Source organism: Urocampus carinirostris, chromosome 17 (assembly GCF_059441175.1).
Source record: "Urocampus carinirostris isolate Australia breed hairy pipefish chromosome 17, RoL_Ucar_1.0, whole genome shotgun sequence".
Taxonomy (NCBI): Eukaryota; Metazoa; Chordata; class Actinopteri; order Syngnathiformes; family Syngnathidae; genus Urocampus; species Urocampus carinirostris.
The window spans coordinates 10,040,407-10,046,406 of NC_142365.1; positions in this window are offsets into that span (position 1 = coordinate 10,040,407).

The following is a 6,000-nucleotide window of genomic DNA, read 5'->3' on the forward strand; positions in this document are numbered from 1 at the left end:
GAACGCGCAAGTCCCGCCCCCCTCCTCACCTGTCCCCGCCCCCTTTCACCTGTCGTGACGTCACTTCCTGTTTCTGTTTTTTTACAACCCTAGCTTCTATCATACTAGGAAAATAGTTTGCGACGGAGTGAGTCGTGTTTGTGAAATGTGGGAGGGGCATGAACACAAAATCTCTCTCCCCACCTCACCCCGAGCACGGATCTGGTTTTTCTTCTTCTATGAATTCTGGGCGAGGCGGCTCCAAGAACATGCGGAAAAACCAGACCAGGAAAAAAAGAATGTCAATAGTCGTTCTTAAGTGGGAGCATTAAAAAAAGTGGTTATTTGGGAAATTTTCTAAAGGGGCAGTGTGTGTTGTTTGACCACTAGATGTCACTGTATGTTGGAGTGCGGGGATGTCAAACTCAGTTTAGCTCTAGGGCCAGATCCAGACTTACTGTTTTCAGGCAGGCCAAATTAATAAAAACTTTATTTTTATTTTACCACAGTTTTTCAGTATTTTGCTTTATTATACATACTACTGGATTACTTGCATCTAAAGATGATAATGGATCTTTTCCAAGCATAACACATTTATTTACAAAAAAAATGCTGTTCATGTTTGGCCTTGAATGCATTAACTTTTTTGTTTTAACAGTTAAGCGAAAAAAATTTTTTACACCTGGACCCATTCACCACAATGTGCAAACTTTGTGGGAGCTATGAAAATAATTTATTTTTGCCTTATATGTCATACTGGTTTAAAATGGATTAAAAAAAACTAAAAAACACACACAAAAAATAACTAAAGACACAAGGAGACCATAAATCACCCTTTTATGTCACGGTTGCCATGGCGCCCGATTGGCCCCGCCCGTGTGGCACCAGCTGCGATTCGTTAACAGATTAGCTTTCTGTCCATTTTAAACCCAATCCTGTCACGCTTCCTTTGTCAGCCCGTCAATGAACCTCTGCCCTGCAAGACGTGGGTTCTGACTCGGTCCTGTTTTCCTGTTGGCATTTCCAGTCCGGTATTGTTCCAGTTTATCGTTGTCCTGTTTAATATCAATTTCCAGTTTCATTCCCGTCTATTTTTGTCCTGTTTATTATTCTCCCCAGTTTTCGTTCCCGTCTTGTTTGTCCTGTTTCTTTTCGATATCCTGTTTCCTTATCAATCCTGTCCGTCCGTCCTGTCCGGTATCGACCCCATCCGTCCGATATCTACTTGGGCAATTGGTATCGATCTCGTCAGCCTCTGGCTTCCTATCATTTCACGCCAGACTGCTGCCTAACGTGCATGACTTCCCATTTCTCGTAAATAAAAGGCTTGTGTGAGAACGTCACGCGTTTGGGTCCTGATCCTGTTCTGGTTCATGACATTTTACTTCTCATTGTTTATTGCCTAGCCTTTTTGAGGTTTTTGGACATTCCTAGCGTATTATTTAGATCAGTATAGTTTTGTTTAAATAAATTAAGTTTATATTACCCCTAGGGGGCGCTAGATAATACACATGATCCCTTATAGGAAAATCTACATTACTTTACTGGTTTTTCTGAATGCTATTTATTCATAAACATGAGCAACACATTTATGTTTTAAAGCAAATCAAGTATTTATTTGTTTATTCTGGTTTATTATACTTTAATCTTAAGTGTACAAAAACTCTTAAGTATTATTGCATGTATAAAGTATTATTCTTTAACATCTCTAAAGTAAAATGATCAGAATGATCAGGTATGACAATAAAGTATCTTATTTTAGCAATATCTTCTTTTATATTTCCGTATTTCTATTTGTATTTATTTATTTATTTGTAATTTGTATTATTTTCTAAAAGTATTTTATAGAAATATATGTGTATGATTTGTTTGATTTACAGAACCAAAAATACTCCGTAAAATACTATAAAATAAGAAAAACAATACTGAGGAAAAAAAAAACATATTTGTAGATGACAAAATATATTTATTCGTACATTATCGTTTTCTTCAATTACTTAAATCAAATTATTGGAATGTACTGGTACACCTATTGTGTCATTTTAGTACTCTTTTACCAATTCTGCTTACTTATTTATGATACTACGCTAAAAACATATTTCATGAGGAGTACATCACTATAAAAGAAAGAAATATTCCTAATTTGATATTTATTATAGACAATACGTTAATTGCGTTTATCAGCATTAGTATTGGTTCTGATGCCAAGTGTTTTGGTCCTAGTCTGCCCTCTATTGGCTGTTTTAGGCACTGAAATAACCAGTAAAAGATTGTAAAACAAGCTAACCATTTGCTTATGATAATATCAATTTTTGTTGCCCTTAAAGGCGTATACTACTTGCCGACGCCATCTTCTGGCTGAAATCATCATTGCTTGTATGGCGTGTGCCTCTCTCAGATGCACTTAAATCAGTGGTGTCAAACTCATTTTAACTCGAGGGCCACATGATAGAACAAACACTCTCTCGGGGGCCAGACTAGTGGATTAGAGAGAAAGAAAAAGAGAGAGAAAGAAATAAGAGAAAGAGAAGAAGCTGAAAAGAGAGCGGATGGGACAAAGAAAGAGAGAAAGAGAGAGAGTGAGCGAGAGAATGTGAGAAACAAACGAGATAAAAAGAAATAGTGAGGGAGGGGGGGAAAAGGAGAGTGAAGGAAATCCAAAGAAAATTAGTAAGAGAGAACAAGAGGAGAGAAAAGAGAAAGAGAGGAGAGAAAGAAATGGAGAAAAAGAGAAGGGAAAACAAACGAGAGAGAAAATAGAAAAGGAAAAAGGAAGAGAGCGAAAATAAGGTAAAAAGACACACACAGAGAAAGAGAAAGATTGAGAGAGAGATTGAGAGAAAAGGAAAGAGAGAGAGAGAGAGCGAAAAGGAGAGGGAGAGAGAAAAAGAGAAAAAAGAGAGAGAGAGAGAGAGAGAGAGAGAGAACAGCGTTGGTGAGAGGCACCTGGCTTTGGCAACATCACGTGGACATATTTCAACTCGCAGCTCATTTTTCTCTTGCGCTTCCTTCAGCGTTGCCTCGCGGGCCGGATACAATCCCTTAGCGGGCCTAATCCGGCCCGCGGGCCGCCTGTTTGACACCTGCGACTTAAATAAACTCATCTTCTTTCTCTTTGTTTTTGGCGGGGTTTGGGTTGGCATTTGGACTGTATTTGAAACAGTCCTTTTCTTACTTTCACCATTTTCATCCTAGAACAAAATAAAAGAAGGAGCACACGTGTGAAAACACTCCACGCTGCTCCCTATGTGCATCGTGGCTGGAACACCGATGAAAAAAGTATGATAAAAGCAGATAGGTGTGGTGAAAAAAGATATATATAGGCTCTTTGAACTCTGTTGGGCCTTGTTGACACATACTTAATGAAGAAAATATTTAATTCTAATATTTTCAAGGGCACCTTAGACTATATACTCTACCTTCAAGAAGTAGTATCTGGAAAAAAAAAGACTACTGGTGCAGTAAACGCTCCCGTGAGGCAAACCTGGACAAAAACTGACAAGAAGGTCGTTTTCCGTCACGCTTTCCTGAGCCCTTGAGCCTCAAAATGACAGCTGGCCAACCTGGAAGAAAGCGCGAATAGAATTGCAAAATAGAACTAAAACCCTTCTGAACCATTTCTACTGCCTATTTCGCTGAGAAATAAGCAGGTTTATGTTATGGTAAACACCAATCTTAATCACGTTGCTTAGGACCAATCCCAATACTTACCCTTCTCTCTTTCCCCTAGCTACTTTGTCTTGTTTACCTTTCTTCTTTATTTCTTTAGAAATCGGGAACATACTTCCTGCTTATTAGTTTGCTTTAAGGATTTTTCCTCTTCTTGACCAGGAAGTGGCGGAAGCTCAATTTTGCGGAATTAAGCGTGAGGGACCAAGAATTGGGGACGCTTCCCTTGTTGTTTCGGATGAGCTGCAAAATGTAAAATAAATGAATGTATAAATGAACAAGAGGCCAATATTATCTATAAATGGCTTCCCTTTTTTACAAACATATACGATTTTTCAATGTGGCCCACAAAAATTGTGCACGGTTGTGGTGCTGATGAGAGAATGAGAGAGTGGGGTGGAATAACAAGTGAGAGGGAAACTTGTGAAAGAGGGAGGGAAGGAGGGATAGATACAGAGGAAAAGAAAGAAGGAGCATGAAGGAGAGAAAGTGGGGGGTAGAGAGGGAGATGGTGAAATAGAAAGGGGGAAAGGAAAAAAGAGACAGAAGGAGCAAATGAGTGGAGGATGAAGAGAGAAAGAGGGAGAGGAGCCATATATAGAGATGTACAGATGGATGGATGGATAGGGAGAAAGGGATAGAAAAGAGGGTGAGCTAGGAGACAGTTATATACAAAACAAAGGGAGGAAAGAGGCAGAAAGAGGGAGCAATGTACGGAGGGAAAGTAAGAGAGAGGGAATAAAAGAGGGAGAGAGCGGGAGGGAATAGAGGCGGTGGAGAGATAGAATTAGGGAGGTAGGGAGCTAAGGAGAGAGAGCGACAAATTGAGGGGGTGAGAGAGGGAGAGAGGAAGAGAGAGATACAAAGAGAGAAATAGAGAGAGAGTGTCAGAGACAGAGAGAGACAGAGACAGAGAAATAGAAAGAGAGAGAGAGAGAGAGAGAAACAGAGAGAGACAGAGAGAGAGAGAGAGGCTGGGGTGTTGGGGGCTGTTGGGAGGAGTAGAAAAGAGGGTGAAAGAGATAGGGAGCTAAAGAAAGAGAGAGACATAATGGAGGGGACAAGAGAGGGAGAGAGGAAGAGAGAGATACAAAGAGAGAAATAGAGAGAGAGTGGCAGAGACAGAGAGAGACAGAGACAGAGAAAGAGAGAGAGAGAGACAGAGAAAGAGAGAGAGAGAGAGAGAGAGAGAGAGAGAGAGAGAGAGAGAGAAACAGAGAGAGACAGAGAGAGAGAGAGGCTGGGGTGTTGGGGGCTGTTGGGAGGAGTAGAAAAGAGGGTGAAAGAGATAGGGATCTAAAGAAAGAGAGAGACATAATGGAGGGGACAAGAGAGGGAGAGAGGCACACAGAGAGGGGGGAGAGCAAGATACAGAGAGAGACGCAGAGAGACAGAGAAACACAGAGAGACAGAGAGAGGCTGGTATGTTGGTGGGCTGTTGGGAGAAGTAGAAAAGAGAGTGAAAGAGAGAGAGAGCTAAAGAAGGAGAGACAAATTGAGTGGGGCGAGCGAGGTGGAGAGGAAGAGAGAAATAGGGAGAGAGAGAGGGAAAGAAAGAGCAAGAAAGAGAGAGAAAGAGAAAGAGTGAGACTGAAAGAGACAGAGATGGAGAGAGCAAATGACAGAAAACTGACAGAGAGAGAGAGACAGAGAGAGAGACAGAGAGAAAGAAAGAGAGACAGAGGCAGAGAGAGAGAGAGAGAGACAAAATAGAGGGGACGAGAGAGGGAGAGAGGCAGAGAGAAAGAGGGGGAGAGAAACACAGAGAAACAGAGAGACAGAGAGACGGAGGCTGGGGTGTTGGGGGCTGTTGGGAGGAGTAGAAAAGAGGGTGAAAGAGAGAGGGAGCTAAAGAAAGAGAGAGACATAATGGAGGGGACAAGAGAGGGAGAGAGGCACACAGAGAAGGGGGGAGAGGCAGAGAGAGAGGGAGAGGCAGAGACACAGAGAGAGAGAGAGAGCGAAACACAGAGAGACAGAGAGAGGCTGGCATGTTGGTGGGCTGTTGGGAGAAGTAGAAAAGAGGGTGAAAGAGAGAGAGAGCTAAAGAAAGAGAGACAAATGGAGTGGGGCGAGTGAGGTAGAGAGGAAGAGAGAAATAGGGAGAGAGAGAGGGAAAGAAAGAGCAAGAAAGAGAGAGAGAAAGAGAAAGAGTGAGACTGAAAGAGACAGAGATGGAGAGAGCAAATGACAGAGAAACTGACAGAGACAGAGAGAGAGAGACAGAGAGAGAGAGAGAGAGACAGAGAGAAAGAAAGAGAGACAGAGGCAGAGAGAGAGAGAGAGACAAAATGGAGGGGACGAGAGAGGGAGAGAGGCAGAGAGAAAGAGGGGGAGCGAAACACAGAGAAA